Source organism: Phocoena sinus, chromosome 10, assembly GCF_008692025.1.
Source record: "Phocoena sinus isolate mPhoSin1 chromosome 10, mPhoSin1.pri, whole genome shotgun sequence".
NCBI lineage: Eukaryota > Metazoa > Chordata > Mammalia > Artiodactyla > Phocoenidae > Phocoena > Phocoena sinus.
In genome coordinates, this window is record NC_045772.1 from 31756193 (window position 1) to 31780228 (window position 24036).

The 24036-nt window shown below is 39.4% G+C and overlaps 1 pseudogene; it reads right to left on the reverse strand.

Moving 5' to 3' along the window:
- Nucleotides 1–16885: 16885 nt before the first annotated feature.
- LOC116761146 lies at nucleotides 16886–17751 on the reverse strand (annotated as a pseudogene).
- Nucleotides 17752–24036: the final 6285 nt, after the last annotated feature.

Here is a 24036-nt window from a genome sequence, read left to right on the forward strand (position 1 = left end):
TTTTAACCAACTCTACTTGCCTTGCTGACTAATTATCTTGGATCTTTTCTGCTCCTCAAATTCAAAAGGAGGAGAAAGTGCAAGTAAAAATAATACTCCTTGAGTGTCTCCTGTATTTCAGGAAAGTGCTGGTCACTTTACATACATTTTGTCATTTATTCCTTTCAACAACTCTAGAAAGTAAGTACAATTTTCCCTACTTTAAAAAGCAGGCTTGGGGCTTCCCTGGTGGTGCAGTGGTTAAGAATCCACCTGCCAATGCAGGGGACATGGGTTCAAGCCCTGGTCCGGGAAGATCCCACGTGCCGCGGAGCAACTAAGCCCGTTTGCCACAACTACTGAGCCTGCACTCTAGAGCCTGCAAGCCACAACTACTGAAGCCCGCACACCTAGAGAAACCGTGCTCTGCAGCAAGAGAAACCACCACAGTGAGCAGCCCGCGCACTGCAACGAAGAGTAGCCGACGCTCCGCTCAACTAGAGAAAGCCTGCACACACAGCAACAAAGACCCAACGCAGCCAAAAATAAAAATAAATAAAATAAAATAAATTTTTTTAAAAAAGAGGCTCTGAGAGGTTAAAGAGCTTCCCCAAGTTTCACAGAGCTAGTGAATAACAGAGCAGAGAACCAAGATTAAAATCTGTGTCCATGTTCCTTTCACTAAAATGCATTTCTTCCCCAAACTAAGAACTTTTGCTTCCTTCAAAATTCTTTGTCCTATCTTTCCTAGATTATTTAATAATACCACTATTTCTTCTATTTCACAAGCTGAAAAATTTGTCATTTACCACTCTTCCTCTTCCATTGTATCTACCCCTTCTTCTCTTTCTCATTCATTGGTCACCAGTTCTCGTCAAGTCCGCCATCCCCAATGAGTTCTCAGACCCCACGGATCTTGTCTGTTTCCATGGTGAACACTGCATTTAAGACTCTCACATTGCCTATTAACTACTAACTGGTATTCCTGTCATGGAGTTTTTCTGGAAGGGGTCTATTCTCCTTTCTGTTACCAAGGTGATCTCTAGTACATGATCTCCATTTCCTCTTCAGGTTAAGTGATACACCAGGCCTGTACCAAGGTGCCCCCAGCCTCATTCCCATCCTCACCTCCTATTCCATAGGACTTCTCAGCGCCCTTCACACTCACGGTGCTCATGATATTGCCCCTACTAGAATACTCTCCTCCTTATTCCTCTAGAAACTTTCACAAACATCCTCTCCCCTCTGTAGCCCTTCCTGGCCGGTTCATCTCTCCCTAAACAGAACATAGTGCTTCATAACGCGTAGGTCTCTGAACGTGTGAGTGTTTTTGTGTACTTCTTTCATAGCACTTAACCAATCGCCCTATAATTCTTTGTCTACAAGCTTATTTTTCCTCAAGACTATGTTATAGATACTGAGCACATTGTTTGGTGTTTTGTAGGTGCTCTTGTAGGTGCTCAAATTCATTAGAGCTTTAGAGTAAAGTTTTGGTTGCTGTTAAAACAGCAAAAACATCTGCGCGACAAATTGGCAAAGGATCTATAAAGAGAACACTTACAACTGGAAACAACAAAAATTTATGGTTATTAACGTGCTATTTAAATAAGAGGGGCTAAATGATTGTGCATAAATGCTTTCAAATATATTTCCTCAAATAACTGTCCAAGAATAACCTTAGTCTATGAAGACATAAAGAATACAGAGTTCTGATACTTTATTTGGATAGGGCACTAGGTGTTTCAGGAAGTTCTGACCAGTAATTATAACAACTAACAACTTTAAAGTTTAAATCAATTTTTTTTCTAGAATTACCCCTTGTATGGAGTGTGTTAATGAATCTAACTTATAAAATCTCGTAATACATCAAATCGTATAGTAGCTGACAGTAGCAATTCTGTTTTATAGAGAGCATTAACTTCCCTCCTAGGAGAGTAAATACATATTAGATAAAGTCTATAAAACACTCCACAAATGTTAGACAAATAAGGAAATTAGAATGTCTTTGTATAAAAAGAATGGATATAATTCAAAGGTAAAGGAAAAATTACTCCTTAAAATGTTTGTAAGTTGTTTAAAATTAAAAGTAATAAGGCATGGGGCTTCCCTGGTGGCGCAGTGGTTGGGAGTCTGCCTGCCGATGCAGGGGACACGGGTTCGTGCCCCGGTCTGGGAAGATCCCACATGCCGCGGAGCGGCTGGGCCCGTGAGCCATGGTCGCTGAGCCTGCGCGTCCGGAGCCTGTGCTCCGCAACGGAAGAGGCCACAACAGTGAGAGGTCCAGGTACCGCAAACAAACAAACAAAAAAAAGATAAAAAAAAAAAAAAAAAAAAAAAAAGTAATAAGGCATGAATGCATACAGCTTTTTCTCTAAAAAAAAAAAAAAAAAAAACTGGCACAGAATTTCTTGGTCTTAAATAAGCATTTCAAAGACACTGCTTAATAGGAACACTTAAACACTCTTATTCAAACAGTAATTGTTTTCCAAACATTAGTTTAAGAAAGAATGCCTCTCTAGATTTTTTTTTAAGTGTTGGTTATCAGCTCTCCTTCTTTTCCCTTCCTGCAGGTCCCCTGGCCAGATTACATCCATGTCAGGGCGTAGGAGAAAATTCTTTCCTCCTAGTAGCTTCCCCTGGCCCGGCCCCACCTGCACACGTAGAAGCAGAGTTCATTGCTCCCCAGGCTGCAGTTCCATGGTATTTTATAGACACCATTATTATAGTCATTGTTGCGTTTAATTATCGCCATTTATACGTGTAACTCTTTCTCCTGCTAGACTGGCAGCTCATGCAGACAAGGACCACTCCTACTGTAAGGCAACAGAAACATAACAAAGAATAAACCTTCCAAGTTATCATGGTCAAACAGCAGCAAATTGGCAGAACACAGATGGGTTCCAGTACTATTCCTTTACTCAGGGAAACATTATAGCAGTGACTCTATCGTGTAGCTTACAACTGTAAAAATTCAGCCATTAAAAGAAGAGAGGCAATAAGTTAAGTATGTGTTGGAAATCACTGAAACCCTAACACTAAACTTTAGTGACCCCAAATATAGGCCAGAGGGGACGGAGACATGTTAGAAGAAGTGGGAGGGCACGTTTTTCAATGTGAGAATGCCTGACAAGGTGTAGCATGTCATTCTGAGGACAAAGTACATGTAACCTCTTCAGTTAAGGGGAGCAAGGTTGGTTAAGAAAGTGCTAAGAAACTGCTGAACTGCTTTGGGCTCAACAAGGCAAACAATGCATTTGACTAAGTTGATGTCTCTTCCCAGGCAAAACGGAACCAGAATGCCTCAAAGAACCAGCAAGCTTACCAACTCCCTAGGATAATGGTCATTTTTTGGGTACTGGGACCTTTTGAAAATCTGATGGAAAAAAATATAAAACGTATATATGATCTGTTTCCCAGAAAAAGACACATATGCAATTTTTTTATTTCTTGAGATTCCAGAAGCCCATCCATCCATGTGAGGATAAGGACCCCTGAGGAAGTCAGAAGCAGCTCCAGCAGAAGCGTTCAGACTGGTGGGCTTTGCAAATAACAACAGCCAAAGACGACTTTCAGAGGTTGGATGTAATCTTCCAGAAGCCAAGGGAGTCCTCTAGCAGCCGAGCAGAGCAGTTGGGAGCTGAGCCAGTGGCTGCCAGATGCTAAAAGCATTTGGGACTCCAAGCCAGAGGTAGATAGAGCTACATGAAATGAGCCCGAGGTAGGAGGTTCAGAACACCACTTCCCTGCTCTGATCATCTGTTTAAACAAGGTTGCCTTGGACAGTTTCTAGGCCCATGAATGGGATTGGCTCTCCCTGATTCCCCTCTTGGAGCTCTCTCTTTGAAGAGACTTTGCAGGAAGGGAGTACAGATCTTTGAAACTGGTGTTTCTATTCTAGAGAAACCATAGGATATATATATATATAAAGAGATTTATTATGGAGAAATAGCTATTGTAATTATGGAGGCTGTGAAGCCTGCTGTAAACTGGAGACTCAGGAGAGCCAGGGGGATAGTTTGGGTCTGACTCTGAAGGCCTGTGAACCAGGACAGCTGATGGTGTAAGTTTCAATCTGAGTTTGACTCCAAGGGCAAGAAAAGACTGATGTCCCAGCTCAAAGACAGTCGGGCAGGGAGAGAGAAAATTCTTCCTTACTCAGACATTTTATTCTATTCAGGCCTTCAACGGATTTGATGAGGCCCACCCACATTTAGGAGAGCAATCTGTTTTACTCAGTCTGCCAATTTAAATGTTAATCTCATGTAGAAAGACCCTCACAGACACACCTAGAATAATGTTTAACCAAATATCTGGGTACCCCATAGCCCAGTCAAGTTGACATATAAATTAACCAACACCATGACATCTAGTGGAAGAACAACCAAGGAAACATTTAAGGGAAACCAACCATAGTCCAGAGGACATTAAAAGAACTTCAAATACTATTGCTGACTATTATAAACACAATTAACAGAGCAGTCAAGAGGACATATTGATATTATACCATTCCTCTCTACCATAAACAAAATAACAACCCAAAAGTATGAGTTCTTAGATCTTATCCCAAAATATAAGCAAAAATATTTTCTTTTCATATTTCCTTTAAGATAATGTATGCATTGAATGTCTATCAAGAATACATTGTGATGTCTGCCTTGTTGATCATGCTTTTTACAAAGGGTTGTTTTCTTTTTATTTGTTGTAAATTTACTTCTGGGGCCATTATGATAGTTTAGAGGGTTACACAATATTTATCTTGGCAGAAGTGGCCTAAATTTTTCAAAAATGTTGTATGTAATACTCTAACCCACCACATCATAAGTACAGAAAACTAGAAGGCTTTGAAAGAACAAATTTTTTTAAACTATTGCTTGGACTTTAAAATGAGATCAAGGGTGATTCTAAAGAAGTATCGAATGTTTGGTCATTTAAGAATGCACCTATCAGTGATTTTATAGTATTTGATAGTCTTTGGTTATCTGTGAGTTCCAGGCACCAGAATTTGTTCAACTGGTAGCCATCCATGCTAGTTAAGAGGAGTAATTTTAACAACAAATAATCTCAAATCATGAACAACCTAAAGCACACTGTATTTGATTTTAGATGTTCCGTGAGATTTTGTCTTTTTCACAAAAAGATTCCCTATGTTTTGTTGACTTCACCATAGCCTTCTTCGTGTTTACATATCAACGGCACAATGGGAGGAAATTCAGGCCCTAAAACTCTACTTAATATTTTTATATTAAATTAAAAAGAAGTCTTAGATAACCCATGCAGTACATAAATCTTGTGCAGTTGATTTTAAACTAAATAAATACAGTAAATCCAGCTTAAGAATGTTGATGGTGACTTTACTAAACTAAAACCCATGGGAACAGAGGGCCGCAGAAACATTCTCATCCCCTTGACTGTAAGTTTCCTCACTAACACATCCCCAATATAACTCTAATGCACTTTGGTTCACTGCCATGCAAGGCTTTAATGGCAGAAGAGGAGAGGACAGAATTTTTTTAATATTGATTTAAGGGAAATTCTCAGAGGCCCTTCTCCATTAGGCTCTGAAGACTGGTTAAGGAAAAAAAGGAAATTGGATTTTCCTATCTAATAATCACATTTATTTTTATGAACTTTCATAATATATATTTTTATAGATATTTAATTATTTAATGGGAACACCTACTGCTTTGAAGGCTGTTAGATTACAGAAAAGTTCAGGTGTGGGGAAAGCATGAATGTACACCATCAGTTAGGGGAGACTCTGAAATGGTCTCTAGCACATGGTTCTTTCTCAAGTGTACTCCTGCTTTCTTTCCCAACCTCTTGATTTCTCTGTTAACACTTCCTAACCAGTTCTTCCCCACATCTTTTCCTTCTCAGCCGGACTCCCTTTGATTTTTTAGCTAGAATGTTTTCTTTCCCAGGTGACACCCAAGCTGTCTCTTTTTGTCAGGACATCCTGTGAGGAAATCCCTCATCTCCCAAGCTTTCTTCCTCGATACCTTCCTCCTCCTAAGATTCCCTTTCTAACGTCGATAGTTTTTGAGGTTGGGCTCCTTCATGATCTCAATTATAGTCCCTCAGGCCAACTCCTCAAGAGTCACTTTCCAGATGATAGTCTCTTAACCACGGATGGGGTAAAATGAAGAAAGGGAGGCTAGAAAATTAAGGGAGCACAAAAGCAAAAAGACAAATTAATAGCAAGTTTATTCAATACCGGCTGAGCATCTCAGGGCAGGGGACCTGGTAATAGGTCACAACATCCAGAAATCACTTTGACAGCCCAACATCAGTCATGACTAAGAGCCAGGCCCTGTCTGTGCCTGGCGCCAGGTCTGCGGCACCAATTTATATCTCCCTTTAAGGCCCCTGACTCCTGATATAATCACTGATGTAGGGTACGCAGTGTCAACCTCAGTTAATACCCACGTTCACCTTCTAATCCCAGGCATTGGACTATTGACTAGCAGTAAAGATTCTTTTCCCCCAAAGATTAAAACTAACTATACTTAAGGAATATTATCTATAAAACCCTCACTGTTTGGGCTAGAATGAACCAATATGAATTGGGTGATTTTTAACTTGATGACAACAATTTGAGACAAATTAATTTCATCGTCCCAGAAGTGTCTCTATTTATCTTCAAACTGAAAAGCTCAAGGAGGAGAAAAAAAAATTGAGAGCTATAGAAGGACTATAGATCATGAACTTTTTATTTGTGAATCAGTTACTGAGTGTGGCTTTGTATTGCTTAACCTGAAGAGAATTTTGGAGAATAAAGCAGTGACTAAGAGAAGACAGCTTGCAAAGCAGGCACTGTATCAATGGAGGAATTCCAGGGTGACAGTGAAAAACAACACGGTGACTGATTACAAAGTCAGATTGTTTTTCCATCAAAATTCTCTTCTATGAGATCTGTCAGTCAAGTAAACTCCATTCATCTTTTCAAAGTTAGATGACCTCTAAGAGTTCAGACTCTCCAACATTATCCATCTTTTTCATTGCAATCAAGCAGTGGTCTTGTATATCTGGATAAGATTTAACCCCCATACCATCACATAGGTTTTAATAGTCTATGAAATCACTTTTAACGGGATATTGCTAAACTTAAGAACATTTAAAAAATGTTAGCCTAACAACCTCTTAGAATTGCTTACTTACTCAATGAACACTGTCCTTTTCACTACTTAGCACAGAATTTTTTTTCCTTTGTGCGAACCTCTCCCATCAGAGTCCATGCTCTGGACTTTGCTTTTTTTATAAGCAATAGTCCCGTAAAGGTGATTTTTTTCAACAAAAGGAGAGTCTCCTCTCAACATTATATCCTGCTCCCCCCGCCATTATAGAATTCATAAATAGCTGCACTTTTAAAATATTGGCCCATTGCATGTATTAAATCACAGTAGTCTATGAAAAAGTGTTCTAGGGTTCAAATGTGTTAGACATGTCACTTTTCAAAGGAAGAAGGAAAAGAGGCAGAGAAGGAAGGAGAGAGGGAGAGAGAAAGGAAGGGTGATAGTTCTAGGGCTGGAAAAGAAAAGGAAACAGCAAAGAAGGGCCACAATTTCTTGTAAAATACAACTGGGACTTCAATATCCCACATAGCATCAGGAAATTTCAGGGTACTGTTTGTATGTGTGTGCATGTGAATGTGGTTATTTTCCTTGTGGTTATGATATACCAGCCTATACCGAATTCAGTAGAGTACCACACATAACAGTGAAACCACATTTTTATGTCCTTAACAATTGTAAGTTTAAACAAATGTAAGAAATTCTCATGAATTCTGTACAGTGAAATTCCAAAGAAGGAAGAAATCCTCCTTCTTCCTTTTTTCTTTTTTAGGTTAGAAGCCAAGCAAAGGTCAGCAGAAGAGATACTCTCTATCCTAATACTCTCCAACCGCTTGCTTCCACTTTCTTATATTAGGGTATAACTCCAAGGCCATTTCACCAAGTTAACCCTCTATCACTCTGTGGCCAGCAAACAGGGAATCTGGTCCAAAGTGCCAGAACAGGAGCAAAGCAGCTTGCAGGAGACCTAATTATCCAGTCACTAAACATAGAAAGGAGGTGAGAGTGAAGAAAGCATCACACCCACACTAAAGGCTACTTAGCATTTCAATGACCTCCATGTTAAGGAATTAAACTTCTTTATGTTTACAACACTCTCTCTATTCCCCATGCCTCCTCCACCAACCTCATCTCCTGCCCCAGCCAGTTCCAGACACTTCACACCTAAATACTTACAAACATGGAAGAGATAGGAGAAATTTTAACGACCGCTCTATTACCACATTGTCACGGACATGCCCCATAACGGACACCCATGACCATTAGCAGCAGGAATTACTGTCAGAGATAAGCACCCGAGGGCTTGATAACCTCAGGTTTCAAAAGTTTGAAACAATAAACATGATTTCATTAAAGCCTGCTTCCTACTTTAGTAGGAGCAGGCACAAACACAAACATGATAACGAGAAGATTCCTTCGGAGGAAAGTTTCTTCTTCACAGTGCTGTGTCATGCTTATAATCATACAAAGCATCGAATCCTGGAACTGGAAGGGGTTGCTCAATGTTCAGATGAGAAAGTGAGACTCAGAGAGGGGAGCCATGTGTGCGAAGCCCACACCAATGGTAAGTGTTAGAACTAAAACTCAGGCCCTCAGATTCCCAGTTACTACTCTTCTATATGTACCAGTGATCCTCAAATGTTTGTATATACCTTGGAATCACCAGCAGTGATCTTGAAAAATGCAAGCTCCTAGGTCTCATCCTCAGAGCATCCAGGCTGGTAGATCACGTGGGACCTAGGAATCTGTATTTCTACTGAGCGGCCCTTTGTGATTCAAATGCAAGTGGACCATACTCTGTAACAGTGTACAACACCACCTGGCTGCTGAAAAGAGCACCAAAGTTTGCTTGTGATATTTATACACATTTTTCTGCTTTTCTTGGTTCGCCTCCCTCTCACATTTCTTCCTTTGCCAATGGGCTCATGACTCATTGTCAACAAGAAGAACTCATATTAAAACCCTCAGCGCTTTAAAACTCCATGTAGTATTTTGTGCTGGGGTAGTTGTGGAAAGGACAGTCTCCCACATAAGGAGATACTACCACTTTTAAAAAACTGCACAAGTAATGCATGTGTATATGCTCATTGAAAAATTTAAATAGTGCAGAAGACTATAAACTAAAAAGTGAGGTTCTACCTTTATCCCTCCCCTAATCTCACTCCTCTCCCCAAAGTTACTTACTGCTGCTGGGTGTGTACCCTTCAGATTTTCCTATACATTTAGATACATAGATACATAAGTACGTGTGTGATTTTTGCCCTTGTTTGGAAAGTTCTGCTTAGAGAATGATCTCAGCAAATTTTTTTTTTATTATTATATAGGTGACAGAGGATACTGTCACCAGCACAGAACTTAAATCAAGGACATCTCAGGATATGTGACTGCTACTGGTAATTACAGCATCTGCCCTTGACCTTTCTAAAAATGAAGACTTTCTGGACCTCACTCACCTCCTCAAATACATTTTGGTCAGTAAGTAGTGTTCCTCAGTTACATAAAAAAAACATCTGCGAGGATGCTAAAGGAAGAGGAAAGGGCGGGCAGTCACATCATGTAAACGGGTGAACACTATTACAGAGTTCTCATGGGAACACAAGGTGCTCAATTAGTTCAACTCGTTGTAAGCCCTGCATGACTGAGGATCTGTTTCTGTGAGAAGGGTTGCGTGGGGTAGGGCCAAGGGCATAAAGGGGGTGCTGCCATGCATTCATACAAAATGTACAGCATTTGTCCTGCTTTCCTACCTTCTAAACCCCACAATCCAGCTGTCACCTTCAGCACCCAACTGAAATGGCTCTTGTTAAGGTCATCCAAGATCCCTAACTACTGAACCTCATTCTTACCTTCTGCGGCATTTTTTATTTAACCATTTCTTCCTTCTGCAAAGAGTCCTCCTCCCTTATATCTCCTTTGGTTCTGGTGAAACTGAGTATTCACTGTCCATCTTTACCAGTTTCTCTTAAATATTCACATACCTCAGCATCCCATCCTAGGATTGCTTTTATTCTGGCTCTGTATCCTCTCTCTGATGCAGCTCATAGCCTCAGCAATGATACCCAGATCGTCATCTACAGCCCCATTTTACACTGAGCTCAGGGCTCACCTTCTTAAGAGCATCTGCAACTCAAATGTGGCATGTCTAACAGCAAATTGGTGTCTCCCTCCCCATCTTTCCACCTCTACCCCATGTATTACTCATATAAGTTAAGGATAAAATAATATATCAATTCCCAAATCAGAAACTCCATAAACATTCCTCATTCCTCCCTTTACTTTATTCTTCTCATCAAATCCTATGAATTCCACCTCCAAAATATCTATGTACTCTGTCATCACCACTCTGCTCCCATTGCTATGACCTTAGTCTTCCTCATCATCTCCACTTGGACCAGAGTCATGGCTCCCTAGCAGGCATTCCTATATGAAATTTCTTTCCTTCTCCAATTCCAAATATTTTGCACCAAAAAATGTTCATGTTTCTGCAACATATAACATGTATGTCACTCCCCACTTAATAACCTTAAGTGGTGTCCCACAACCTACAGGATATAAACTTAAAATTCTTAACATACTTTCTAATCCTGCCCCAACCTACATTCCCAGTCTTATCCCTGGTCACAAATAACTCAGCAATTCCCCCCAAATGACATAAGCTTCCTCATCTATGTTTTGGGCATTCAGTTCTCTCAACCCAGAGGGAAGTCTACCAACAACTCCTCAGTCTGTAAAATAAATGCTTTCTCCTCTGTAAATCTACACCCAGCAACACCTGTCCATAACCTCCTTCAAGGCACTCACATCTTTCTCTGCGCTCCCACTCTGCACCTACCTCTAACAGGACACTTTCTCTAGCATTCATTCACATATTCTTTCAGCCAGCATGTAAGTAAGCATTCATAACAGTGTATAGTAATATCATTTCTAAATCCTATTGACCCTAATAAACCTGCTAACCTGGAACTCTGCACCAACTTCCAACATATAGAAAAGTGCCTTATATACAAAAAGTTCTCAACAAACATTTGTCGTTAAATGAATGGATAAATGAATGGAACATAAATAATAGCCATGCATGGAAATGACCTTCATCTTATTTCTCATGAAGCCAGCTGCTAGACAGCCACAGATTTGAACCCTATTACCAGGTCTGAACCCTGTCCTCCAGAATTTGTTCATTCGATCTTTTACGTATTCAGGTATTCAATAACTGTTTAGTACCTGTGGTGTATCATGTCTCAAGGTGTCAGGGAGACAGCAATGAACGAGACAGACAAAAGCCCTGATCTCCTGCAATTTACATTCTAGTGGAAAAAATACAAACTATAGACAAATATAGAAGTAGAATATTTTGCATTCTAGTCAGTGATGAATATTAGGGAGGAAAATAAAGCTGAAAAGGAGATAGAGTGCTGCGAGTATGATTAAAGTTTTGAGGGGGTTAATTCTAAATAGGGAGGTCAAGAAATGGCTTAGGGAAGCATGATTCTAATTTGTACTCCAGGGATGGCTTCTCACAAAAGCCAAGAAAATAGGATACCAAACCTACTTTCCCAGTTCCTTCTCAGGAAAAAAAAAGGGGGGTGGGAGGGACAAAGAGGCCCCAACACACAACCATGTGATGTGGATTTATAAGGAGCAGGACAGAAGGGTTATCAGCCTGGGCCTAGAGTTGTAAGTTCATACTTGGGAGAGCCTCTGGACTTTGTAAGAGAGAAAAAGCTTGAAGCACTAGGGCCTTGCAGGGAGCTTTGGAGAAGAGGCTCAGGTACTTTATCAGAGACAGGCTTGGACCTGAACTCTACAGTCAGGTCGAGGCAGGCTTGGTAGCATGGAAAAGCAAGAGTAGTCCAGGGTTAAGAGTCATGGAATGAGAAATGAAATGGGCAGTAGGCTTGAGCAGGGTGCCTTTTAAATTTATGTTTATCTCTTTTTCCCCTTCACAGGAGACATAGAACCCAATCACAAACTATTTCCAATTCCATGGCTTCCAATGATTTTACATAATTAAATTTGTATATACCATCTTGAAGCACTAGGGCCTTGCAGGGAGCTTTGGAGAAGAGGCTCAGGTACTTCATCAGAGACAGGCTTGGACCTGAACTCTACAGTCAGGTCGAAGCAGGCTTGGCAGCATGGAAAAGCAGAAGTAGTCCAGGGTTAAGAGTCATGGAATGAGAAATGAAATGGGCAGTTGGCTTGATCAGGGTGCCTTTTAAATTTATGTTTATTTATCTTTTTTTCCCCTTCACAGGAGATATAGAATCCAATCACAAACTATTTCCAATTCTATGACTTCCAATGATTTTACATAATTAAATTTATATACACCATATTTTTAAATGGTGTCAACAATTTTTATGATATAAGGCTGATGTGTATCTTCAGAAAACACTATTTACAGAATTATTTTCATAATATTTCGTTACAACTAACATCATTTGGAAAAAAAGGGAATATTCTAATGAAGAATTATTAGAGTTTCATTCTCTAATCAAATATGGATCCTTTAAATGCCATATTTAATTGTTTTACTGACATTTTAGAAGGCTTCTCTGGGCTTCTCTTACCTTATAACTAAAGGGCAGAAATTATCAATGAATGTACTGTGACTAAAACTGCACCCAAAAGTCAGATTCATTAAAAAAAAAACTGACATGTTAAGGACGGCTATTTTTAAAGGATTTAGTAAGTTATGAAAACTACAGTCATATCGCTTGGAATTTCTTTTACCATTATTTAGGTTGTAAACTTCTTCTGGAAATAAAAATTTTTTCTGGAAATAAAATGATATAAATTCACAGATTTAAACACTGAAAACTCTCATCCTAGCATGTGAGCTAAAGAATATTCTTTTTTTATATATATAAATTCATTTATTCATTTTTGGTTGCTCTGGGTCTTCATTGCTGCACACGGGCTTCCTCCAGTCGCGGTGAGTGGGGGCCACTCCCCGCTGCAGTGCACAGGCCTCTCATTGCGGTGGCCTCTCCCGTTCTGGAGCATGGGCTCCAGGTGCATGGGCCCAGTAGGTGCAGCACTCAGGCCCAGCAGCTGCGGCACACGGGCCCAGTCGCTCCGCGGCACGTGGGATCCTCCCAGACCAGGGCCTGAACCAGCGTCCCCCGCACTGGGAGGCAGACCCCCAACCACTGCACCACCAGGGAAGCCCCCCTAAAGAATATTCTTGAAATACCAAATTTGAGAATGGCATCACTTGGAAGATAGATTGCTTCAAGCAAGGCAGAACATTTATAAAGGAAAGAGAGAGAAGCTGGAAGATTTTTGTACAAATTATCCCATTTATTTCATCCCTGAAGCTGATTAGAAACAAGCAACTCACTACCAGACAGAGAAATCTTTTCCTTCAATGACTGTCTTACCTGTTTCATACCTCTCATGCTGTAGGCTTGAGAATGAAGCACCCAATCAAAGACAGGAGCCAAGGCATTATTAACGTAATACGCAAGAACCTTTGTATTATTTTACAAGTTAATCACTAAAGGGATGTTGCCTATAGCATAAATTATACATAATGGTGCATCTCTGGGAAACCTGCCTCCCAGGTAATGAGCATTAAGCTAAAATACTTTTGTTTAGCTCACGGGAAACATCCTGACCAGGCCCAACTGTGAATGACTACAGGAAGGAAGAAATTAGCACATCCCCTCCAGAGACTGACCAGAACCAGAAAACGTGTGACTTTACTCCCTCCCCTTTTAGTATAAAAGAAGCCTAAATTCTACCACAGGCAAGACGGTTCTTTGGGACACTAGTCCACCATCTTCTCCATCTGCTGGCTTTCTAAATAAAGTTGCTATTCTTTGCCCCAACAACTCGTCTCTAGATTTACTGGCCTATCGTGAGGCGAGAAGTACAAGCTTGGACTTTGGACTCGGTAACACTAATAACCCAGAAACCCAGCATATCTACTGGGGAGAAAGAAGGCAGGGACTGCCATATGGTGCCTTGTAGGCTTTTGCTCCCTACTCTGGCAGATACTCCAACTTGCTTCCATCTGCCTCTAACCTACGCCCACAGAAAAATTTTAAAACAATGAATCTAAGCAGACCATGGCTCAGACGATTTTCAATGACATAGCTAGCTTTTTCTTGCTGATGATTCTGGTACATATCACTCAGATGATCTGCCTGGATTCAGGCAACTTCTCACCCAATCTCTTTGCCTAGTCGCTGACCCTCGGTCCATTATACCTGCCTGAGTTATAAACCTCTGTGGCAGTACTGGTAGTGTGCTGGAGCTGGCCCAAACTAGCTCATAAGAATGAACTGTTAACATTTCAAAAATTTTTGCAAGCCCATTTATCTCACTTTGGTAGATTGAAAGTGATCATGGTAGGAGTATTCATACCAGGGAAATTGGCACAAGCTACAGATTCTCTTCTCCTCCCCCACTCCCGCAACCCCCATGACTGCTACCAACCCACTGCCTGTTTAACTTGCAGAACTTGCATGCAGATCCCTGCTTTATCTAATTTCCACAGACGTATCATCATGCCCACCTGATCCTTTCTGTCTGTGGGTTCTTAGTCCCACCCCTTCTAACTTACCCTATCCTGCTGCTGCCCATGTCTTAGAATGGGAATATACTCTGCCAAAAGCTACCTCAGCAGGGGAGATAGATATCCCTCTCGTCCAGAGTATGATCTGGCTTCGGAGTATAAGTTAACCTGAGTCTACAGGTGGATTGTACAGGCATTAGGTCTTCAACCACCCATCTTATATCTAATAACTAACTGCCCTCCTGTGGCATCCCAATGGGTGCAGCCCAATTTTAGAGTGCTAAGATATGGCCCCAAGAAAGTCTTAGAAGTGAAGATGCATACTAATTAAATATAAAATCTTCAAGTAGTATTAAAAAAAACAAAGCATATTTTGGCAACATAGGTGACCATTTCAGAAAGGAAAAACTACTTGGAGCAGAAAACATATATAGTTTTTCTTTTTCCTTCAATTTCTCCTAAATCCTGCTGCCGTATTATTTTCCTAAAATACAGATCTTATTGTGACGTAAAATTTTTTGATGGAAGTGTATATGGTTGATAAGCTCTTGCAATTAATACTAATTTTTATATCTCAATGAGAAAGAATAATTAGGACTATATAACAATAGACAAAATAATGCAAAACTCATTTGGAATTCAAAAGTACAAAATCTGGGGATTATACACTCTGAATTATTAATATCCTGCTCCCATTATTTATGATGATTACGAATTAAATGTAATTCTACTTAGTTTATCTTCCTATATTAAAGAATTGGACAACTAGAAATTACTCCAAAACTTGCTTAACCATAAGAGTCATGTCAGGGTCTTGTTAAAAAAAGGATCCTGAGCAGACCTACTGAATCTCCACAAGGAGAGACTTGGAACATTATTATAACAAAAGCCTTAGGTAATTTCGTGGTCATAAAATCTGGAAAACACTGGTGTGGTATAATCTCCTATTTTTAAATAAATGAGGTAGCTGGTCTGGAGAAGTAAAATACTAATGGTTAATAACAGCCAACCTGAGACTATTAATTAACTTTTCACTATGTCATAGTTTAAGGCAGTAGACAGAATAATTCAAGATTTATAAGACATTATCTCCACAATAAAAACAGAGAACTATCCTTTATGGAATGGCAAACAAATGTATTACATGACAGCATCAATATTGATTATATGAATCATTTTCAAGAAATTAAGTACTTTTTGAACTATATGAATCATAAAAAAATCAAACATATATTTTAAAAACATGCCTAAAAATAGTTAACTAAGCTAACAAAAAAAACTGCCATGTTACTTTTTATGACCTGTTTTCAGAAGTCCCATAGTATCTTTTCTGCTGCATTCTATTTATTGAGACAGTCATAAAGACCCACCAAGTTTTAAAGAGGAGGGTTGCAGTGGGGAGAGACATAGACTCCACCTCTGGACTGGGAAATTGCCACGGTCTATGGGATTGGAAATGTTCTTGCAGCCATTTTTGGAAAATACAATCCACAACCATGGGGTTCTTATTGAACATACTTGGGATGACTTAACTCATAGTACAACCCCACATAATTTATTTTAGTCTATACAAATGTATCCAAAAACTAGGTTGAATGTAGAATGAAACTATAGGTTAATCTAAAAGAGAAACTTTTCAAATGCATTTTTAAACAGAATGCTTTTAGCATGGTGAAAATATATGATTGTGGTTATTCATTTAGTCATATGTAATTGGTCAATAAATAGGTATACACTTTTGGTTGTAAATGTATGTGTTAAAAGGTAGATGGGGCTTCCCTGGTGGCGCAGTGGTTGAGAGTCTGCCTGCCGATGCAGGGGACAGGAGTTCGAGCCCTGGTCTGGGAGGATCCCACATGCCGTGGAGCAACTGGGCCCGTGCGCCACAACTACTGAGCTTGCGCGTCTGGAGCCTGTGCTCCGCAACGGGAGAGACCACAACCGTGAGAGGCCCGCGCACCGTGATGAAGAGTGGCCCCCACTCACTGCAACTGGAGAAAGCCCTCGCACAGAAACGAAGACCCAACACAGCCATAAATAAATAAATAAATTTATAAAAACAAAAACAAAAACATCATCTCAGTTCAGTTGCTGCCCAGCTGCCCTTTCTAAAAAAAAAAAAAAAAAGGTAGATGTAAACACAGCTGTCTCTCTATTTCTCTACTACCTAAACACATTCATATATATGTGGGGACACATCATATATATGTATGTGTATGTATATATATATAAAAACACACACACACACATATATAGTATCCTACTAAAGCTAATTCAGCAATGTCATTTTTTTTTTAAAGAAACTTTATTTCCACTAATCTATTTCCATTTTCTGTTTAAGAGTCTGTGGAAGAACAAGCTGAGACCACTCAGTGGTCATTCCTACCTGTTCAGCGGCCTGAGCAGTGGAAGCTGCAGTCCAGTCCCCAGTGGTGGGCGGAGCGCTGCAGTCTTCAGTAGGGAACCGCTGATTAGGCGCAAAAGGCGCCCGCAGACCCATCTGCAACCTCAGGTCGAGCAGCAGCAAATTCGGGAGCTGGAGCAGTCCATTCGCCCTGAACTTCCTCCTGGGTCACAGCCTTTCCAGCAGCGGCCTTCTTAGCATCTCCGCAGAGTAGAGATCAGGCTGACCTCCCCCGGGTGCTCACGGGAGCTGGTGCCACGCATGCGCAGAACTTCCTGCAGGCCCCGCCCCGCATCCACCACCGCGGACCCACCTCGGGAGCTCCCTTGTTGTTGCTGGGCATGGCGATGTCCACAAAGCGCAGAGGAGAGACTGTAACACAGTAATGGCAAGCGGGTTAACATAACACGCCTCCGAGATCAGCCTGGATCGGTAATCACTGAAAGTCGTGGCTCTGGGAAGGCGGCCTGGATCTGGTTAGGGAAGTTTCCAGAAGAGAAGTGTCTGGCAATACGAGTGGCTCCTGGCAGCAGCAAACTTCAGCACAGCTCGCTGGCCAATATTCCTAGAGGATATGACACTGACATCAGCCCCGTTTCCAATGGCAACAACGGTGCGAGCCGCCAGGGGAGGCTTCTCCCATGTTCTCTTTAGGCGTATGAGGTAACGTCATCACTTTTCCTTTTGTAGATGTACTGTTCCAATTGGTAGTCAAGGTTGGTGTCACCTAAGTGGGTTCCTGATCCAAGGAACTGGAGGAAATCCTCCTCCTTCATTTGCAGGCCATCAAGGGCTCCAGACTTTGTGAACGTTTCCCTTTAACCTCTGAGGGGAACCCAGAACAATGCCTTATGAACCACTCTCTGGGTAATGCAGAAAAGCAGGAATGTCATTTTTAATAAATAAATAAATAAAAGCATTATATTAGCAAATTAAATTGTGGTCAGTTTATATGCAGTGAAAAATTTGAAGAAAATGCATGACATTCTAGATCTGGAAGAATTCTCAGCTCTCTGCAGCTAAAGGTCACAGTTATGAACTGAATTGTGTCCCCTCAAATTTTATATGTTGAAACCCTAACACCCAATACCTAGAATGTGACTTTATTTGGAAAGAGGGCCTGTAAGGAGGTGATTAAGTTAAAATGAGGCCAATAGGGTGGACCCTAATCTAATCTGACTGCTGTCCTTATAACAAAAAGAGATTTGAACACACAGAGATACCCAGGGCACAAATGCACAGAGGGACAACCATGTGAGGACACAGCAAGAGGGTAACAATCTGCAAGTTAAAGAGAAAGGCTTCAGAAGAAACCAATACCACTGACACTGTGATCTTGGACTTTCAGCCTAGAACTGTGACAAAATACATTTCTGTTGTGTAAGCTACCCAGTCTGTGGTAGTTCATTATAGCAGCCTAGTAAACTAACATAGTCACTCAATCTACTATTTGAATGTATAAACAGAATTAGATATCTTTCAATATTTTTCTAAATATTCTATGAAGAATTTTCTACCCAAAAACTTTAAATACATTTTGGGAAGTCTATCCTTTGTAAAGCCTCATGTTTCCCTAAATTTCCCTCCTACACTTGTGCCCCTGAGCATTCACGTTTAAGGTCCTCTGGCCTTGTGTGTTTGGGATCCTTTTATAAAAGACAGTTCTGAGTATATCCAAAGCATGTTATTACCACAATTCCCCAGGAAAAACACAAGTATTGTTTAAGATTAGAAGTTCTATTATGAAATCAACCTATGTTTAAATAACCTTTTGGTTTTAATTGATGTTTTTAAAAACATGAACAAAATGCAGTGTCAGGGTCAGAGCATTTGAGACTTAATAGCCATGAGAGACTTATGCACTCCTCGGTGTGATTATAAATGCATTGCCCTTTCTACACAAGGATGATGCTATGACCGTACAATCATTATTTAAGCATAAGCTGACAGGAGAAACAACAACAACAAACACCTTTGTCTCATTTAAAAAGGGAAAAATATATTCATAGTTTTTTTAAAAAAATAGAAGTTGCAAGTACTTGTGTTTACTTATGTAAGTTTGTTGGTTTGTGTCTGTATATTTGTGTTAGCATATTAATTCAATAGATTAAACCATTTATGAACTCTGTGTCCTAGGATAAATTCCTAAATCTAAAACAAAACAAAACAAAAACAAAAAAAACACTGTCCCCTCATCTATAAAATGGGGCAAATAAAACTCTATCTCTAAAAGATTGAGGTGGGAGGATTAAATAAGAAAACATATGCAGAACTCTTGGCAAAGTGGCTAATACATAACAAGAGATCAATCAAAAGTTGGCAACTATAAGTTTTTATTACCATAAAGCTCAGATGCTGAATTTCTCAAAGACAGAGACCTCTGTTATCTTAGGGCCAGCATCATGCCCTAGAGAATAGGTTCCCTATGAGTATTGTAGATTGAACTAAATTATTGTCTGTTGGGCTGAACCAAAATATATATTATATTACATTTACACGTCTTATACTTCTATTACTTTCTAAAAGTATTTTAATATTGCAAAGAAAAAAATTTTATCAAATGTTAAGACAGTTAACTGGGGAAAATAAACTATTTTAAGAAATCTAAGTTAGTTTGGGCTTGATTCTTATAAACCCAATGCTTTTGAACAATATGTAGTCATTAACCATGTATGATAAGAAGACTTCTGTTTCAAAGAAAATTTAATAATGTTGTTGGTATTCCAATTTGCTTTATTGATCAAAAATTTAATTTTTCCTTTGCTATTTAGAGTTGATTAATTTGATTTCTGATCTTAAAAACTTTAATCTTTTTTTTTTCTGAAAAAAGGCAAAACATTTTGCTAATTTTCAACTTTCAAGGGTCTGCAGTCAGTTCAAGGCTCAAAGCTGATAGTGGCACAAGTCCACTCAATTTAGCAAAAGTGAGTTCTCTGTTCCTCTCTAAATGTTACAGAGAATTCATTACCTTTTTTGCACTTAAAAAACTGAAACAATAAGCCAAGGATATCAACACATCATGAACTCGTAAGAGGAAATGCTATCTTGATTGCTGATTTCTTGCTCTTACAATTTACTCTAACAGAGGATTTCTGGAAAGATATACCAGAACCATAGGACAGTGAGACTGTTCGGCGATGGAAGGATCACGTGGACAGAATTCAGGAATCCAGATTCCAGCCTTGATCCTGCTAAATCACACCATTTCTGGTGAATATCACTAAATTTCTCTGGATCTCAGCCTTCTTTTCTGGAAAATAGGGAGTATGATGTGTGTATCCTTCTCCATGAGAATATGATTATGCTTTGAAAAATGGAGAACACGATTTAAATACGGGAAATTTTTGTCTCATATGTTGTCTGCTATGGCCTATATTTTTCTCTATGAAAATGAGTATTGAGTAAGCCAATGCCACCAATAGATCTTATGAGAATTCAACAATGTACTCTGAACATTTACTGCATGCCAATTGTGTACCTCTTATTGCCTGGCTACTATGAACTAGGGACTTGAAATGTATTACTGTCTAATCTTTAGAAGGCAACTACTAGGTAGTCATTTTTATTCTGATTTGACAGAGCAAAAACCATCAAGAACATCAGTCCTGTTTGTTTTGTCCACATGTGCAGGAAAAATGTTCTAGATTGGAGCCAGAAAGCATGACTATTCCCATTTTATAGATGGAGCTTCTGAGGCTCAGAGAGGTTGAGTTGCCCAAAGTCAAACAGAAGGTTAGTGACAGATATAGTCTCCAACACTTCTGGGAGATGGGTACTGGGAGCTCCATTTAACCTATGGGGAAACTGAGGCTCAGAGAGGTTTAAGAATCTGCCCTAAATTTCCCAGGCAGAAAGTGCTGAAGCCAGGATTTAATCCCAGGTCTGTTGACTGAAAAGCCAATGTTCTTTTCACTACCACACAGTGTAAAAGGAAGCATGTTAGATACACAAAATATACCTCCTCCTTTTATTTAATACACAGTAGTAAAATTAATCATTTTGCATTTTACAACTTCCTTGTTCACTTTTCCCCCCGGCCTTGACTACAAAGCCTCTCTCTGCTCTTCTGCCTGATTTAGCTGGTCTCCAAAAGTCAAACCTGTTCTATTTTCTTTTCAGAGAGAAAGGTTTATATAGCATCATACTTTCTTTTTCTCTTGCTAGTTCTGCTTATATGGCTGAGAGTTCAAGGACTATCTTCCTTAACAATGCCAGATCTTTGATGCATTAGATTTAGGAGAACAGCTTCAGTGTAAGGATGAATTGACAAAAACTCTTTATTGAAGTTCAAATAGGAAAACTTTGTACCACTGCAAAAAATCAAGATTTTAGCTAACCCTCTTTGTTCACAACATCCAATGGTGTTGATATGAAGTGAACCTTCTCCCTAGGAAGCCTTCCTTCTTCAAATACCTTCTTTAGGTTCGCTCTCAGTGCTTTAATACCTTTACTACTTTATTTCTGCTCAGTGCAAACTTTTTGGTTTCTCTTTTCCTAGTTAGCACCATTGGAAACCAGATGAAAGGCAGCTTCTCACTTTGCACTGATAGTTGATCAAGATAAGCCGACAAACACAAAGGTTACAGAGATGATATTGTACAAGCTATATTAAGGTCGGGTAACCAGAAACCCAATAAGGTGGATTAGGGGAAAAATCAGCACAGATAATCTTAAGCTTCCAAAGTTTGCCCTGAAAAGACTCAATGCTAGCCTATTTCCTTTGCTCTACATAAAAGAACATTTCTTTGCTTTTGGAGCTGTTCATTGTCATGAAATCAGTCATTTGAATCAAAATCCTTAAGGACATTTTCCACGCTGAGAGTCCTGCTTTGAAAAGTGTCTGATTATCTTATAGTCCTGATAACTACCCAGCATGCCCTAGACTTGACAAATTATTTTCTATCATTAGACCCCATGAGAAAACTCTGCAATGTAAATACTGTACTATCAGAAATATTTAACTCACTTCCTAGCCCATAAATTCTTCTATTAATAAGAAAAAATCATTAAGGGATGCAGTAAAATACCATGGTTAGAAGGATGGGCTTTTAGAGTCATTCAGGTACAGGTTAAATCCAAGATTGGGCACTTTCCATCTGTGTGACCTTGAGTAGTCACTTAACTACCCTGTGGCTACAGTTTTCTCATCTGTAAAACAGGTAACTGTGCCATGCCCACCTCATAGGTGGATTTGGTCATGTTGCTTCTCTTTCTCTAGATAATGACAATGATTAGCATCACCCTATGCATAGATGGTTTACCAAACCCAAACAATACAGTTGTGCTAGGAGTATTGTGAGGATTATTGTATAGATTACTACAAAGGTTAAATAATATTTGCAAAGTACTTATCACTTGGTAAGTGTTCCATAAACAATTATGAACAGACCTCAAGCCAATTCAATATGTAAAAGCCTTAGGTTCTTTAGGGTAGATTATGTGGCCACCAGGTCATTTTTGAAAGCAAATCACAGACCCAGTTCTGCAATACATATAGACCAATATATTGATAAATAGACATGAATCAGGTGACAGGAAATATTCTTTATAGCTTGATAAAGTCCCAGCTCTTGATACAGTTAAGTGTTCCATTAGCATCTTACATGAAATAGTTTCTCAAAACAAACACATCACTAGAAATCCTCTCACGCCAATGGCCGGAACCAGTCTGTTCAGGGCTCAGGTCTTAAAAGCATTATTTCTACTGCTAAAAGCTTCAGGCCTTCTTGAATTATTATACCCTGTTCATGACTGCTTCTAGAACAATTTTAGCCAGTACAGGTATCCTGAAGAGCTTTAATTTTTGCCGATGAGATGGTCTTCTTACATTAATGATGCTGGTCAATAAGCCACCATTTTCACCTCTGAAAAATTATTTGCCATATAGTATGCTGTTTATGAATAATAGGGAACATTCTTATTTCTAATTATTTCCAAAATCTATGCTGAAATAAGCTAGATTTTGATAGCATAGATATGAATAATAGAAGTGCTTGCATTAGTGACCTCTAGAGCATGGAACTTCTAGTTTGAAAGCTAGCTGGACGGCCCTGGACTGAAATTCTTGAATAGAATGTTTCCAGCATCTGGGATGTGCCCTCAGTCAAATAACACACACACAATACCACACTGCATATTTTAAGCAATAATCAATCCAATTTAAGCATGTGTTCTTTATAAATGAAAAACAAAACATATATTTAAAAATCAATGATTATGACAATAATCAGCTCACCTTATTTTTATCTACTGTCTCACCTTGGGTATAGTCTTCAGAATAAGAAAGCTGGTAACGGGGATTTGCCATGGGAGCCTCCATAGTATGGAATGACAGATTTGAATGGAAAAAAAAATTTTTTAAAGGAAGGTGGGTGAGGGTGGCCACTGTATGTGGCTAAGATGACAATGTCTAGGGCTTACTAGCCATTCTAAGCTTGGATCTCAATTCTGAAAGCCATCTCTTCCTTCAAGGCCTCTTTAGACTAGGTTGAAAACTGGTCAAGATCCCCATAACCTCTGAAGATAGGGTCATTGCAAATAGTTTCTAGCTGAGGGAAAACATAGACAATAAGGTACATTGTTAACAAATGTCTTTTATCCAAACTTGATAAGTGGTCTGATGACGCTGGAGGGAGACACGAAAAATCTGCTACTTGTCCAAGCAAGTTGAACATCCACTAAAAAAAAAAAAAGTAACCACAATGCTTATTTCAGACTTTGGAACCCACAATGGTAAAGTTTATCTGTTCCCTAGCTGCCTTAATGTCAAATTCTTTTCACCCACCACCTTGCAGAAGAAGAAAGAAAGAAAGAAGTTTCCAAATACATGACAGCTTCTCTGTTATTGCCTATTTATAATTTTTAAAGGAAGAGATAACTAGGGGAGTCATATTATATCATTAGAGCTTTACAAAGTACTAGTGCATTTGTCTATGTCTCTATACTCTTTATGAACTGTGCCACTCAAGAGTTGTATAGAACAAACTTGTCAATTAGGAAATAGGCCATACTCTAGAAACTTCTCATTTAAATGATTCATTAGAGAACACATTTCAAGAGTA